Source organism: Haplochromis burtoni, unplaced genomic scaffold, assembly GCF_018398535.1.
Source record: "Haplochromis burtoni strain Fernald_Lab_line unplaced genomic scaffold, NCSU_Asbu1 Contig_40, whole genome shotgun sequence".
Lineage (NCBI taxonomy): Eukaryota > Metazoa > Chordata > Actinopteri > Cichliformes > Cichlidae > Haplochromis > Haplochromis burtoni.
In genome coordinates, this window is record NW_024582401.1 from 979,180 (window position 1) to 997,009 (window position 17,830).

The window sequence follows — 17,830 nt, forward strand, 5'->3', positions numbered from 1 at the left end:
TCTATCAGTAAGTCAAAACAAGAATGTTAAGTCTGTGCTGTCATCTGAACCTTGATTTGTCTTAATCTGTTTACATAATTTCTTCCGTTGCAACTTTGACATCATTCGAGCTAAACATGATAGAAAACCGAGAGAGGCAGCTCTGTGTCTCCAGTAGTTTCAGAGATGTGTTGTGGTTGAAGCCATTTCCTTTAAGCTCTTTGATAATTGTTGCACCGTGACCATGGAAACCATCATAGAGTGTTGGTGGTGGTAGAGATGAGTGGAAGAGAGGGCTTGGGTAGTAAATGAATGAGAATACCTACCTTAATGGAGTAAATGCAATCATGCCGGTCATGTGATGATGTCACATTGACTGTGCAACCATTAGACATCAGCCTTTCGTCAGTGGTTAGGTTTGACTATATTTGACATGCCTGGATGGGGGTTTTTTTCGTTCTAAGTTAAAGCATAAGACACATATGTATAATAATCAGCTATGTTTCCAATGCTGCAGAAAATTAACAGCCATTTTAGAGTTTCACTGGTGCCTTTGCAGACTTTGAAGCCTTTACAAAACAGACTGAATGCCTGACAGCACGGTCTGTTTAGATTTCCTCCCCCACACTTTTTTGCACCAGTAACATTTTACCAGGTGACCACCACGCCTGAATGAGCTTCCGTAGTCTGAGAGTTGGGGCTGGGGCTGGGGGTAGCCTGCTGCATCTGAGCGCGATCATGTTTCGTCAAGTTGCAGTCGTCAAAAAGAAAGCAGTGAAGCAGGACAAACAATAGGAGCTACTACTTTCAGGTGTGCAGTGTTTTCTCATTTGTATCACAAGCTCGCCACAGTCCCCATGGGGATGAAGCGCCCTGGTTTCCCTCACTTAGTAAGAACACCTTAATCCGGACTGTGCTTTAAAAGAGCATGCTCCACTGTAAGTGTGTTATTGGAGGGCGTGGGACGGCTGAAAATAAAGAAGCGAGGGAACATGGGAAGAAGGGAAGGTGTGCATATTTGAACGGTTAAGAGAATAAAAATACAAGAGTAAAACTGTGAAGGTGGGACTTTAAGGTTGTTTCCTGTCTGTAAACGACAGATCTCACCAGGTAGGGAAGTAGAGCAAAAACTTAAGCCACCTATCAAAAACTCTTATTAGGATTCAAGAGAAGTGTGCCTACTACCTTGATTTAATTTCTTACTCCAGATAAACCTGTCAAGACAGAAAGCAGACATTGAAACATAAATACTAATGCAGCCCAAAGACCTCTTTTTAAGTTTAATGGATCTGTAACTTAACCATAGCTTCCCCCCTCTGAGCTCAGTACATTTGAATTTTTGTGGGAAGCTTCAGTGAACATGAACTTTCTGCCCGTGGCCTCAGTTTGCTTCTCCTCTCTTGTTTTAAAAGATGGGCTTGGCTACATTCCTCAGTGTAATCCTCCCGAACTGGGCCACACCCTGTGCAGAGCAAACATGTGGAGGGGAATGTACGCCGCGCAGCAGGAGTTGGTGTCCCCCCAGGGTCATTCACCCAGACACAATGAGGCACTGACTTGAGCCTAATGTGGGGCTGCAGTGGATGCGGCATGCTTTTGATGAGCCCCTAGGAGACCCCACACTGCTACCGTTCCTAAACAGGCCTCCTTGTAGGCAGACAAATGCATGCACACACACTGTCTTGCCAGTGCAAACCATGCCAAATTTCATTTGATCCATGTGATTTCACCCCCTCCACAGCCCCAGTCTATCTGAAAACATCTACAAAGGTATAGAGATAAGAGTCAGGGAGAGGGAAGTCTGATCAGATCTCTGTTTCCTACTCAGGTCTAGTTAGTCAGTCTGGTCACTCTGTGTGCTGGAAATGTTTAAAAGAAGAACCACAAAAACATTTGTTTATGCATGTGAAAGCATATTACCCACCATTAAACCCCAGTGATAGATCACTGTTATAGTGGGATTTGTAAGGAGTCCTTGAGCAGTGTAGAAAATTCTGTTTTACATCTGGTCACATTTATAGGTCATATGTTGATCATTGAGACTGTGTGTTATAATTTGGTTGATAGTTTACATCCTGTAGAAGTTCAAATGTTGTCTTCTGTGTTATATTATTATATTACATGGGGATCCATTGATGTTAAACAGTCAGTATTAGTTGTTATCGGCGTTGTTACCTGATATCGGCATAACAACATGACATGTACTGACATCTCTACTTGTTGTGTTACAAAAGGTTTGTGCTGACTAAGATAGTCTGATCAAGACGCTTTTATAATTAGTATTATGAAGGAGCATGGCATAGCAATAAAAACATCTGGAGCAGCCAAAATGCTTCCATGTCTTTTAAATTTCAAGTTATTCTGACATGTTACATGTTTTTTTAGCTGAAATTAAATTTCAGGTTAAAATTTCACACTACTGCTGTTGATCAGCAAAGTCAACACACGCCGATATTTTAACTGGGCCACCGCTTTGACCCACATTTGTGTTGGTCAGTGTGCTTCAACGTTGTTGTTTGTGTGAGTCTGCCATTTGTAGCTGAAAAACTCCACAATATCAGCTCCACATTTCTCGTTTGCTGCTCTGAGAAATCAGAGCTCAATTGCTGGGATACTGTTGGTGCTGTTGGTTCCAAATCTTGTGCTCTAGCAACAGGATTTTTTGGTGAAAATGTTTCCTTTCCATGTGGGCAGCCAACCTAAAAATAAAACAAGGAGCCAAATGAAAATCATCGGACAATATTTCATGCAATTTTGTGTGGAAATTATGGGTTTTTAGACGTCAGACAGATGAGAATAAGCAGTATTTACTTTTGTTAAAGTAAATGTCAGGAAAAACTGTGTTATTTTACCAAAAATACACCAAGGCGGTTCTGCTTTACATCGCTCCAATCAGTGCTATAATGAGGCCTGATAAACATGTCCAGTATTCAGCACTCTCTGCTTCCCATTCTGCTAATGTGCAGCCTTTGTTATATCACCTAATGGGGTTGTAGTTTTGATCTTGAACTCTATTATGTCTTCTCTTTTAAAAAAAGCAAAAAAAGATGTATGGCATTACTGTTGTTTAATGTCAGATTGAATAGTAGGTGTTCTTCATCCAATGAGCTGCCTGCAACATGATGGAACGACTGAGCACTGAAAATCTGCCCATCTGCTGTACCAGTGTCTCACCTGGTCTCAGTCCACCCACTACCTCTGAGTCATCCTCTTTTTCCATCTCTCTCAGCTGCCCACAGTGCTGATAAAGTACTCCATTTTCTGCATTATTTTTTTTCTGCCTGTGGAAAAAAAAAAGGTAACTTAAATCAGTGCTGCAGAGTCAATGGCATCCTCACATTTGATGATTTCAAAGCCAGCTGGACTCAAACTCCCTTACTGCTGCAGTAGTTGTTGCTGTTGTGAGCACCTCTGCAGTAAAGCAGAAGGCAGATCTATGCCAGAGTGAGGCAGGAGGCATGCTGTGCGGTTGACCTTTAGTATCAGCCCCATTAATTATTGATACGTAGTTTCATCATCACTGAGAGACAGACTCAGGTTTTCTAAGGGTAGCACATATTTACCTGCTTTATTCACTGGAACCTAACCTTAGATTAAAAATGCACTGTATATCATGCTTGAAAAAAAAATCATTATCTTCAGCCTTCTGTGTTTTTTTCCTCCCTTTGGAAGGGCAAGCGATGCCTAGTGGTAGCCGCAGTATGATAACTGTATTGCCAGTGTACTGAAGCATATGGCGTTGGCTGTAGCCCATTTTAAACACTGAAATTAATCGTTTCACTGGGAATGTGTTGACTGCTTCCTCGGGGTTCTTTAATTCTCTGGTGATAAGTAAATGGACAAGCTTACAGAGTTCAAGATGCTTCCACCCAACCACCCTCAGTTTGTAGGCAGACGCACCTTGGGAGCTGCAAACAGTTAGACAGACAGGCCCAGCTGTCTCCTAGGGGCCAGTCTTTATAATTAGACAAAGATCTCCTTAATTGGCTCCATCTAATGAGGCAACATAAAGGCAATCTTTAGGGGACCTCTTCTTTTTTTCTTTTTTTTGGTTTAAATGACTGTTGGGCTGTGTCAGAGGCAGTTGTAAACCAGTCCTACCATGACATCCCAATCCCTTGTGGAGACTTGTCAGTGCTGCGAACTTCAAAAGCCTACATGTCGGTATGTCACTGTAAAAAAGTCATTTTGCTAATAAAGTAAGCACCAAAAGCTACACTGACAGTGATTGACACTGGGCTTGCATATGAAAAAGAGAAGTGACAATGGAGTGTGCCCTGTGTGAACTCCATTTTAGAAGTGTTCTGACTCATATCCTATTCAGCCTCATTGAGTGGCAGTGACGGACTGCGCAGTAAAAGTGGAATCTGCCATAATTACTTGTCGAAGCCTTCCAATGCGCGCTGCTGCGCTGCAGATACTGATGAGCTAAATGGAGACCCCCATTTTGAGAAATGGCACTTAAAAAGTTGGTGCTTTGTACTGGCACACATAATAAAGAGACAGTCACTTGTCTTATTTTGAGTTAGCATATGGACTGAATTAGGCTGATGAGATCATGCGGGGTTGTGCCTTTGTCTGAAATGGCTGATCGCCCAAACCAGTATGCTGTTGCAGTCAGTGGCACAAGGTTGAGCAGACTATTAATTCAAGGCCAGTCTAGTTTTTTTCTCGAGCATCAAGCTTAATAGGCCAGGCTAAAGCAGCTCTATGATGGAGTAATTTGATAGAGCCTGTCTAGATGAAAGTCTTGGCGTCAGTGTAAATGGCTCCTGTATTAGTGAATGAAAGGCTTAAACTGAGCCTGTTACGCTCCACGTTTTTAATTGCTGGGCTCTACTACAGTAGCTTTGTATGGTTCACGGTTCATAATCATCCTTATGTATCTTTTACCAGCTCCTTAGTTCAGTCACTGTCTAAACAACCTCCCTTTAAGCCAGCTATCTTCTGATTGGCTGCCTCTCACACACAGATCCTGGCTGAAGCCTGAGCTTCACAGGTGTTACCTGTATATATGCAAAGTCATTTTCTGAATCTCCATCATTGTAAAATATGGCAGAATAATAGGAAAAGCACAGTAGGCCCCCTTTATAGCTTTGTGATTAGAAGGAAAGCTAAGAAAACATAGTCATACTCAGCTTATTCAGATCCAGTACTGGTTCTCAAATGATGCTTTGTCGACGCTTCTTTTCTTGGCTTGGCTATGAACTCCCACAGCAACAATAAACTGATGTTTGTTAATAAAGGATGAGCCGTGTTTACTTCCACCTGTGTCCTATTTATGTAGTTTTGGATATCATTCCTAACGGCACTCAAAGCACAAAGTACACACAGAGTGTTAAGTTTGACCTGTGGGAATGGTGCAATATCACTACGCAGAATAGGAATGGCAACTTTTGTGTTTCCTTTGATGCACTAAAACATATTTGGCAGGATGCATCCTTCTGTTCTATTTAAAACCCAAGCTAGAGGTATTATTTGTATCTGTATCACTCTCTTGCCTCTTTTCCCCTACCACAGAGGGTGGCCATACCATAAAGGTCAACTTTAGGTCATAGCAGCATTTCTGTTCCTGTGGGTGGGTGGTTGTATGTTTGGGCCAACAAGGAGCTGGGGGGGGGGCTTGAAAAGTTCATGGACAAAAGTGAGATGGCCAATTTCACACCCAGCAGATGCCTGCTCCAGTGACCCACAGCGACAGGTGGGAGACACTAATTGGCAGAGCGCACCCTCGCAGAGTTGGCTCAACCCATGGTGGGTGAGGGAATGAAGGTGGGGACAGAGGGTGAGAGTGAAAGAGTAGTGGTGACAGTGGTGAGCATAAATTGGCACCACAAATTGTTGAAACACGCATGGAAGGAAGAGTGTCAGGTTTAACAGCCGCACGGCTCAGGTGCACACCGCCTGTGATTCATGCCTGTTTCCATCTTACCAAAAAAGGCACATTTTGCATTTGATAAATAAACTGTTGCCGCTCTTTAATGTGGTCCTGTTTGCATTTCCATAGTGCCACTGAATTCAGTTTGCTTTCACTTCCTTTTGGACCTGTTTTCTCCAAGGGAAGTCAAAGCTTCCCTTGGAGAAAACAGGAAAAGGGCAAGGTGATGACATAAGTGAATAACGCGATCAATGTGTTTGCCTCGTTCGGACGATTTTAAGATAAAACACACCCTGCAGCTCAAAGGCTGAGTCACTGTACCGTGGTTTATTGATCTTATTTCTTTGACCAAAGGGCAGCTATTACTTTAACCAGGTATGAGGACTGTTTGTATCATCTCCATATGGGATTAGAGCCTCCACAGCCCACAGGAGAGAGAAGAGGCCTCAGTGGCCTCATCACCAGGGCCAACAAACAACCAAGTGATGTTGCTCTTATTCACCTTTGGTTGTGTATAGAACGAAAACACAAAAACAACTTGCGTTTGAAGACACTTTCAAACCTTAAATTATCACTACATGTACATCTAGATTCCACAGTAGTAAATATATAAAATCAGACTTTTGGAAAGCGTGACACAGATATCCAAGTTAGTTGCTGATATAGCTACGCACAATTTATTTCAACATGCTTGTGTGGGTACTTCTTTTGCACTGCAACAGAAATAATGTACAAGATGTCATAGACTGGAAACTTTGCCCAGTGGAGTGGAAAACAATATGCTACTGAGCCATAAAAAAGACTAAAAACAATCATTTAGCTGGTTAAAACTCTTAGACTTGACTACATTAAATGAGTGCTCTAGTGCCCAGGATCTAATTTGGTGTTTTAGCAAGGTACTGTATTAACTGAGGCACTTGCAAACAACTCTACAGCTTTCTGAATTCTGTCTGAAAAACAGAATTGACAAGGAGGTATTTTCATTTAAAACAAAGTCAGTGGTGCGTAGTGAGTACTTTTTGCCTGCGGTGCAGGCGAGACTTCTGGCATTAGATAATGCTTCCAGTACCGCTCTAATATGTGGGCCTTTTTGTTTCGCAGCCACTCCCAAGCTATGTTTTCTGCTGGTATCGCCACCCTTTACCATGTGTTCCTTTCATTAAGAACATCAGTTTTATCATCGACCTAGCCAAAGAAAACTCTGGTTTTACTATTTGCCCTTCTGGTTCTTCTTCCGAAGAATTTTTAAAAAGCAATGGCTTCTACGTGAGCACATACACGCCCAATGTACATGAGCAATATTGTGTTGTTTTTTTTCACACATATAGATGGATCTAGAAAGTGTATTAAAATGCTTGCATGAACAGATACTGTTTCTATCTAACTCCCTTTTATAATGTCATCTCTTGATTTATCATCGCGCAATGTTTAGGTTAGTCCGAAACACAGAGTGTGGTTTGTCTTGCTTACCATGTATTTATTAAACATAAATAACTTTCCGACATATGGAGAGTTTCATCAAAGATACAAGATTATACTCAATAACTGAATTATTAGTTTGATTGTAAAATTAATTCTTGAGTAAAAGAAACTGTCTGGTTTCTTTGTAGGTTGAATCATAAACCTGCACTTCGCAACTTTTTTTTGTCAGCAACCAAAGCTTTAATCTCCAAACAGGAGAGTAAGCAGCCATCCAGCGTTTCTGCCCCTATCTGCTGAGTGTGTTAGAAAGAGGCTTTGATGAATAGATCTCCTCTCTCCCCTCCATCTCATTATCCTCCTTTATCTGTTTTATGGATTTACACAACTCCTCAACATGTTCTGACATGCGGTCGATAGTGTCAGCAGAGAAAGAAGATGTAGGCTAGCCTTTTTTTTCATGTTCCCACATTATTTTATTTATTTCATTAGCAGTTGTAGCTGATTTGTGCTATTTTTGCACCACTGTGGAGTAGTTTTGCCTTTGATCGCTAGAGAATGATTGAAATTGTATCTGTCAACAAATGTAAAATTAGGAAATTTAAAAAAGAGCCTACCGGCTTTCTGCTATTTCCTCTTGGGGATGTGGCACAGTTCTTTTCAAACTAGGCCATCAACATCATATAACCTATTTCTATGATGTCTTTCACCAATATGGCTAGTTGAAGTTAGCTGTAGGACTGCCCTCATATCATTGCAGAGCTGACAGGATGAGCATAGGGAAATGACAGCTTGTTGAAAGCAGGTTAATGCCTCCGTCTTCTAGCTGTGACTCACTTATTAACAGACTGAGAGGTGGCAATGTCATAGCTGAGCCTTTCTTTTGGATAGTATATAGTTTTAGACGTGTATGGGAAAGTGAGACAGCTGCTTCACTTCAAACACGCTGTATGATTGTGCCCAAGTGTCTATGTCAGCTTCCTCGCCAATCTCCCTCTATGTGTCGTATTGATACTTGTTTACGTTTTTGTGCGTACAGAGTAAATGAGCTCTGCAGGGTGGGTTTCATGTCTCAGCAGGTCACAGATGATCAGATTAACTGAAGCAAGGCTTCAGCCTCCAGCTGGATTAGCAGTGGGAACCGGGGCTTTGCAGGTGCCTCGCAACGGTGCCACTGCAGCCACACTTTGAACGTTGCCTCCTCAAAAGACGGTTACAATACTCACACTCGTATCCAACATAGTTAGTTATTATAGCCATCAGCTGAATGCTGATAGGCTTCTTTTTTTTTTCGCTGCTCCACGACTGCACAAAAGCTCCTCGATCCATACCCTAGATGGTTAAACTATAGGTTGTTTTCACAACCTGCAACAAGTATATATATCACAGCTCCTGATAGAAAATTGTTTATACCCTGCAGACTATTTAACCACAGTAGCGCAGAAAATTAATGAAGACCCTGTGTATTGATTAAGAATATTTTGTTTTTCATTTCTCTCTCATGAAGTCAGGCACATATTGACTACCAAAACATCTTTAGTGTAGCGTTTATTTGTAATTCTAAGTAGGAATTTAGACAAACAACTCCAACATTTTCTTGAACTGCCTGATCTGCGGTGTGAGTCAGACTGTCTATAACCCTTCTTCCATTGATTAGTGAATTTCTTTGAAGGCTGAGCATTTTGGCCGTGTCATCTCATTGTTTGGAAACCAGACGTAATGATCATTGGGACACTGCATACTTGTGTGCTTGCAGCTTGTCAGTCACATGGTAAAGCAAATTCTGCCATATCTTCCTCGTTACCTGCTGGTCATTAGAAATAATGCATTTTAAAGGCACTTTCTTTTTATAGAGTTTTATGGATTTAACTAACTGAAGACTCCCAGTGCATTTCTGTGTCATGAGATCATGGGCATGTGATTTTTAGCTGATGCACAACGTGCTGCAACTGTTCAGAGATGTTACCACACAGACTTATAAGGGCACAGTGTGATGAAATTTCGATGTGTTCTTTGTTCTTGTTTTGTCCAAACAAGAAAAATGAACACATCCAGTTGCTGAAGACATTTGATCAGCAAGGACAGGCTTTATTACACTCCTCAGATGGAGGTGGGAGTGTTTAGATTTACGGCCTGTGGGAGAAAGATTCATGATATCCAGGCATCCCAGGACAAACAAGAAAGGAAGAAACAACACACTTTATATCACCTTAATCCCACTCTCCCACTCTCTGTCCTTCCCCTCCCTCTTCTTGGGTAATCTCAAGCGTGTCAGCAACACTACCACTTGTTCATCTGAGGGATTATAGCTCATGAAACAAAGGCACTTAATTACTGCTGAGGCAACACATGTCTTATGTGTGTCTTGGGCGAAGGTGAAGAAAGCAGACGCTTCTAAAATACCAAGTCTCTGTGCTCTACAGTAGTGTTTTCTTTTCTGTATATGTTATGCTAAATAGAGCTGAGCAGAGTACAATCAGGCGTGAAAGGAAGTTTGGAGTTGCCACAGTTTTTAAGTTTAAATGACTAGTTTTCCCCCTGCTTTTCACCATTGATTCCTGTTCTCCATTACCAGGCTAAATGTAAACAAAAAGCCTCTGGCTATCATTTCATAATGGATTTTCAGTGTTTCCTGCTGTCCCGGGGCCTCACCGCTTCAAACAGACCCATTAGCTCAAACAGATCCATTAGAGCCTAAAAACAAAACAAGATCCTTAAGAGGAAGCATTCTGTGGGTTCAAGGATAAAGGGAAGCCCTGTCCATGTGCATCTAGCGCCTCACTACTTTACCGGCTGCTGGGATCACTGGGTCTGCTTTTTTCCCCCAGTCTTCTGAGCACCAGAGTGCCTGTCCTGTTGGTGTCTCATAGCTGGGGGCTTTCACCAAAGTACTTTCCTCTAACTGTTACAGGCTGACCCATAACCAGCTGTTAGGGTCCTTGGAACAAGACACTATTGGAGTAAACTAAGAGAGGAGAGAAAGAAGGACATTATGAACAAGTGCAACTGGGGTTTTTTTTCATGGATGCCCTAGAAAAAGCAAAATGTGTTGAGCGTTGAGGGTTCAAACTAAGCTAAGCTTTCAGTACTGTAAGTGTTGCAAGCCATGAAATGTTCTCATTTGGATATTTATAGCTTCAAGTGCAAATACCTGTAAACCAAACACCCAATGAAAGGAAGACCACAAGTCATTTCTCAACAATGTAAATGGCTTAGCATTAAAAGGCTGGATATAAATGGCACACTGCTGAGACAAGGCACTGAAGGAGAGAGAAAAGAAGGAGATATGTGGGAATGCTGAGAGACAAGAGAGAGCGAGTGCCTTTCCACCCCCTTCTTGCTGGTCAGTTGGGTTACAACAGGTTCTTTGGCTATGCTGTAAAAGGATTACACATATCACAGGCTTCACGTCAGAATAATTTGAATCAGTTTCTCACAGCAGCCCTCCTGCTTTCACGCTGAGAAGGACAATCGGATAAATGTGGGGAAGAAGACATTGTTACAGCTTCTCTGATGGACGTCCTGTCGGAAAAAAGGCAGAAGCTTTTTTTAAAGCAATGTCTGCAGAAGCTGCCTTTGTGAGCATTTTAGTGTCGTTTTTGTGGTTCGCCAAAGTCAGCTAGGTATGTTGGACTTTAAACATTATCAGTTAGAGTCCCATCTCTGTGACTTTTCACTTCTAAAGTCTTCAGCCATCATGTAGCCAGTGCCTGGTTTGTGCTGACCATGCATGTGTTTAAGCTCTTTTCCCCATGATTTTCCTCCCTCATTGTTTCTTCAGGATTGCAGTCTGCCAATATTGCCAATCACACTGTCATTGATCATGTCACTGAGAACTACTCTCACGTCAGAAAGACATCACGAGGGCTTAGATATGTACACAGCTTCTCTGTGCTGCTGGCGAAAACTGGGGGGGATTAATGGAGAAATGCATGCACACTCACATCTCAGGACCCTTAAGATTCAACACTACCTAATTGATCAATATTGTTTGTTTTTTTTTCTCAGTTTGAGGTGTTGATGTGCGAAAGAAAAGCAATGCTTCATTTCGAGCGTATCAATCTGGGATAAGCACCAGGGCCCTAGTTTACCCATTAAGGCTGATTGGAACCACAGGAGTGTAGCATAAAGGCGGGTTGCCAGACATCTTTGCAGTGGCATTTTCAGCTCTTCTGTCGGCCTATAGGCAGCTCCTCTCTGTCTCCAGCAGTGCTGAGCATAGAGCGCCCATTGAGGGCAAAATGCAAATGTTACAGTGGTGAACGGAGGGGCCCACAAGCGAAGCGCTATTCTGTGGAGGGGGTGGAAGACTGGCCCTCTGTGTCTGTGCCACCCACAGACACACAACAGTCATCACTCTGACCATTCAGCCGGGGCTGATGAAGGAGGCGGGGTGGTGTTGTGGAAGGGGTTTCTGCCACTGATGAAGATGCCAGGGTTGTACATGGGCCGTTTGAGCCAGTGTTCCCTGTGAATTTATTTTACACTTCACTAATGTGTGCCACCTCCAGAAGTGGCTGTAGTGTAATTATGGCTTTGTAATTGTAGTAGTAATTATCCTGTGTAAAAAAAAATAGTAAAAAATAGTTTTAATTTACCTTTTGTTCGATTTGTTTTATTGCTTTAAGTGACAATAGTAGCAAATTAATTTAAGTGTGGCTCTGAATCAGGTGCTTAGCAGCCACAGCTGACTCAGAAGATAATTAGACTTTGCTGTGGTGTACCTAAACATTTGTCTTTTCACTGTGGAAGTGCATCCAGACATCCAAAGTTGACCGTGGAAAATAAAATACAAAAGGACAAAAATCACAACAAAGTAGTTCAGCACTGGCAGTTTAAAATGTGCATCACACAGTCAGAGGATGTTTTCTGTAGGCTTAGCCCTGCCTCTGTGTATCTGTGAGTGTTGCAGTGTGATAGCTCTGTCATGTTTGTGTAGAAGCACTGTTGTACCCTCCTCAGCACTTTGTCACTGTGTAAAAAGGTTTGTGTGTGTGTGTATGTGTGTGTTTTGTGTTCTCATACCAGCGTGTTTGCTGCAGTAAATGTTTGCCGTGTGTTTTTCTCTCCCACTTTGCCTTTTGCTAAAGGTTTGTCAACTGTGTGGCCATGACAGATTGGGAGCGTGATCAGCGGATTGCTGAGAAAAATTAGTTATCCTTCTTTTTCAGTGCCATGAATGATAACAAGACAACAGTTTAGGTCTGCAAATAACACACTTTTTATTATATACCAGTCTGTAGATATATGTTTAAAGTAAGGCACACATTGTTTAGGCACTCGAGACAAACGCCAGACAATGTCTGAGATCTTCAGACTTATCCTCATTAAGTAAAATGATAATATGGTGAATGTGACATAGTAGCAGTTAATATAATACAAAGAAAAAAAAGCTTTTAACATTGTTGTTTGATTTCCATGAACAACTGAAGGAGCCGCAGTGGGTGAAGTGAGTGTAATCCTAATCTGTTTATGAAATTAGGTCTCTTTATCCCCTTCCCCCTCGGAACAGCCCTAACGTGGAGCCCATTTGTATGGGCAATAATCGTATATGAAAACTTGGCAAACAGTAAGTGCTGTTTTGTTTTGTTGGCAATGGCTGTGGGGATTTGAAGGACATAACTGCGAGTAATATGTTTTATTAGCTCTCGAACTGAGGCTTTATGTCAGGTGAAAGCAACCACTAATTTATCTTTGATCTCGCCTTCATTGTCATTTGTTTCTCACTGCGATGCAAATAATTATCCAATCTGAATCAAAGCAGTTATTAGTGTATCCCAAAGCATGGATCACAGCATTCATCCATACAAGGGCAACCCTGCAGCCTGCAATAAGAAATTGCCATGTGAGCGATCCTCGAGAAAGGTATAATTTTGCAGTGTAGCTATGGCTACACACCAGCGGCCAGCGTACGAATCACAGAGGTGCCGTGGTGCTTTCAAAGATCCTTTTCATAGACAGCTGCTCAGAGGCAATGCCCACGATGAATGGATTTCTGCTCTGCTCTGAGTGGGTGGCTTAGACAGAAGGCATAGTGCACTTGGCCTGTGCGTGTGTGTGCGTGTGTGTCTTTCTGTGTGGGAGTTTGTGTATTTGCATGTGCCTGCCACCCTCTCAAAGGATGAAGGCTTAAAACCAGATGATGGCACAGCACTGTCATCAGCCACAGCTTTTTAGCACCGTCATTGATGCGTTGGTGAACCAGCTCACTGCTTAAACCATAAGCCATAAACACGCTTCGTTTTTATGTGCGATGCAGCGGTGCCTTTCCACAAAGCTTACCTCATCTTATGTGCTTTGAATCATCAAGTGTGGCATTTCAAACTGCAGCCTGGACCCTTCATTCATGACCATCATTATCGCACTCCCAAATTGATATGTGTAGCCATCACTAGATCGTAACTGCAATTTGCCTTGCCATATTTTATTTAAGCAAGAATTATTATTATCATGTCTGCGATTAAGCATATGTTAGATCTTCATCCCTCTTTGCTGCTGTGTCCAATTACCAAAATTACCACCTGGATGAGTATAATGAATATTCTATGTCTTGGGGTGTACGTTTTTATTAACCTTCTCTTTGCTTTGAACTTTTCAGCATTAACTATTATGTCTCCATGTCTAGATTTAGCCTGTAATAGTCTTAGATTCACTGACCTTAAACATCTAGTCTGAACACAGCTGAAATTTTTTTAAATGACCTCATTTCTTCTTGTGTCTGAAACCTAATGTTTTACAAGCCGTTTTGAGGCTCAGTTAAACGTATTTATAGCCCATTCATATTCCGCTTATGATTATCCAAAGAGAAGGTTAAGCTCTTAAAAGACACTCAATAACAGAAAAACAAACTCTGACACTTTGACACGTTAAAGGTAAGGCTGTGTTCACACCAGCTTTGGTAATCAATCTAAAACGATTGCAGCCTTTCATGCGTACTCATACACAATAATCAAGACAAGTTTCATAGCAATAAAAGCCAATGTGCAGTTGGGATGCATCAATATATTGGCTTCATGTAGGTATCACCCAGTATCGGTCCTGTTGGCTGTCAAATCAGTCTTATTAAAGCTGTGGTAGACAAATTGTGTGCTGTAGAGCTTGAAGACTTTTAAACAGGTCAGTAAATTATTTTAAGATTAATTTATTGCCGTAAAACAAAAAGGTGAATAAATAAGAACAAAAACAAAATTAAAAGACTGTAAAAATATTGTTATCTATATCAGCCAAATTGGTATTTTAGTATCTTGCAGCCTCGAACTTCACAGTCCAAGGATCCTCACTGCACAGTATTATGAGTGTCTGATGTGGTGTCTTGAGACCCCATTACTCAAACTGGTCTTCATGGATCCCATTTCACATTAGCAACCGGGATTTATTAAGTAAACTTTGACTTCTATTAAAGGTAGCTAACTGTCTAGGGGCCTTAGTCCCCAACACACCCTTACCTTACACACTTATGCCGAAACATGTTTTAACATCTGCTAACCTTTGAGTTTTTAACTACTTCAGTCCCACTGATCTACATAAGTTGTATGACTTTTGTGTCACTATAAACTTTTAATGTCTTTTGAGATTTGACACGGTAACTAACAACAAAAAGAAGAAAAAAAGGTCTGATATGCATAAACTGCAACTCTGGGTCCAGAAAAATATCTGCAGATTAGTTTGTGATATTTTCCTGCGAATATCAGGATGATTTGTTTTAAAAACTGTGGCACCAAATGTCTTTTATCAATTATTTTTGGTAATAATTCCAAAAATGAATAGATCCAGATCTGGATCAATTATACAAGGTGCTTTTAAGATCTCCACCGCTGGTAAAAACAAATATCATGCAGATCTGTCAATAAATTTTTGAGTAATCCTGCTAACAAACAAAAATTTCTTGCTGGGGAAATTACTGAACATTGATTATTCTGCTTTAAACACCACTGTAAATATAGGCGAAGATCGATATAGCTTACGTACACGAACTGTATCCCGCAATCTCCTGCAAATAAGGGATGTTTATATAATAAATTCGAGCACTGAATCCTTTCACTGTGTTTAATAGTACTGGGTCTTCTATTGCCATGGCAGCCCTGAAACTACTTATTTTTATTGCTTCTTCTTCCACCTACAGACTAGATGAAAACTGGGATAAATTAAAACAAATTTATGCAAAGACCAAGCACAATGCTGTGAGAGATCGTGAATAGATCAGTAAGAAAATGCTCTTAAATAAAGTTTGACGAGATAAAAGGAGAAAGTTCTACAATTCCAAGGCCTGCATTTAGTAAGAATCACAAAACAAGGAGCTTCGCCACCATTTACCTCATCGCTTTAAGTGAGGACTAATGACGAGCATTTGCAGAAAGCATATGTCATTCACTGGCTGTAGATGAACTGAATATGGAGCAGAACGTGAGGTAATGGCTCCAGAGTGCAGTCTGGAGTGAACTGAGCGACATAGTGTGCGGTGAGGGTCTGTGGTGTGTGTGTTTTTTTGCGTGTCTCTTTATTTGTGTCCGTCTGTGTCTGTGATCTCTGCGGGGCGCGATATTGATGCTGCGCTTCCCCGCAGACTCGGTTTGGGATGCTGTCCAGAGCTCAGCTTCAGCACCAGCTCCCTTTCTCACACACACAGAGTTATACCCGCCCACACATTTTCTCCTGCACGCACAGACACACACATGCACAGTTACACCTGCCTACGCATCCTCTCTTGTGGACACAGAGACACAAAACACACATAGAGCACCGACACACACCTTTTGTCACTTTTGACTGTGGTGGCGGTGCATAAGGCTTCAATTAGTTTGGACACCTCTGAGGTTTTTGGTCCAGCACTAACATTATTCCTCTGATCTGGACAGGCCTGAATGGAGCTGAGCACAACAGTGTGTATATCCATTAGCCTGCATCCCTAAGCCAGTGTGTGTATGTGTGTGTGTGGGTGATGCTTGTTGCGATTGAGAGATTTAGTATGCGTATGTGTGGGCAGGTGTGATTTTGTGCGTGTGAGCCATGAAGGAGGAGGGAGGTAGTGGCTGCAGTGAGCCAGCTCTGACACCAGAGCCGGCTCACTGCAGCTCTGACACCAGGTTTTAGAGGTCAGTCTCTTTTGACTCATAGTTCTGCACCCAGGTCTCTGAAAGTCTTGAACCTGGGATCAACTTTGTTTGTATGTATCTTATTACTCATGTGAAAAAGTGATTGCAAAGGAGCCTATAGTGTTTACAGACTTCATATCCTTTGTGGCTTTGCTCTCTTGCGCTTCCAATCAGTTGTAATTGGAACAACACTAACAGTGTGTTTGGGAGTGCCTTTTAATATCTGCCACGAAGAACAGAATAGCAGGATAGTTATATTGGTTTTTGCTTTGACGAGACTTGAAGAGACTATTTATTTAGCAGCTTTGCATGAATCACAGTTAATAATCATTCTTGTATATTTTGCCATGCATATAGGATTTTTAAAACCGATACAGATACATTTGGTGATTTAAACCTCAGATATTCCAACACAAAAAACAGGTCTGAAACAAAGTATTTTAGCTCCTTTCCCCCTCACTTTTCTTCTGACTGGCATCCTCTTGTAAAATTTGAAGCAGCAGGTGGGTGAACCCCTTCGATGCTCACAGTTATAGTCTCCCTGAGATGACCATTATAAAGGTTCTCCACTCAGTTTGATATCAAACAGATCCAAGAGTAGAAAAACTTTATTAAACTTAAGTCTGAAACTGAGATACTACTTTATATCAATTGCTTGTACATACACAGACATCAACTCTACTACTGTAACAGTATACATAAGACAGATAATAGGCCTCCTAAGTTGCTTAGCAGCGACAATTTGCACATGGGTTTCAGTCACGCATATATAATATATATAGATCATGTACTAATAATCACAACTATAATTAGAATGATAATAATATCAGGAGACTGATATAATATTAATACATTCCCCACTTAACTTGAAGCTGGCTGTTTCCTTTTTTTGTCTGTCATTGGCATTTTCACAATTCACTGCACTACTCAGCTGGAGTCCCCCTACCCTGTCAAATATAATACACATCATTGCACACGCCAGACCGCCACAGTACATGAGACACATCCTGTGTGTAGCTTTGCCTGGTGGTTTGTTGTCATTTTGTCTGTCTGGGTATGGATGTAGTGTTTGAGAGCAGCGCTTGTGTAATTAAACTCAGTCATAACCGATCACTGCGTGGAAGCTAGGCAGACCTGTCATACTTTCATATAGAGGAGTGATGAGTATGATAATGCTAATCAGGCCACTGTGGTGACGCTCATCTGTGTCATGGAGTTAAAGGGGCATTCGGACAAAGCAGCAGAGCCGTTTGTGCGAGACTGCGCTAAGCTTAGCTCAGTTACCTCTTCTCTCGATCACATTCACCAAGACTTGCCGTGTCATGCCAGATGTGTCATCTCTCCTGTTGTCTCCTTGACCTTTGTCCTCTCTGCTAATTCCGAACAGTCTGTTCTGCCCACATCTTTTCTTCTTCTCTCCTCGCCTTTATGTACCATCTTCCACATAGCTCCAGAGTCCTTT

At 41.6% G+C, this 17,830-nt stretch overlaps 1 protein-coding gene across 19 annotated transcripts in view; it reads left to right on the forward strand.

Moving 5' to 3' along the window:
- Nucleotides 1–17,830, forward strand: part of mbnl2 (muscleblind-like splicing regulator 2) — a 52,806-nt gene that overhangs the window by 15,457 nt on the left and 19,519 nt on the right. The gene's annotated exons all lie outside the window — the stretch shown is intronic.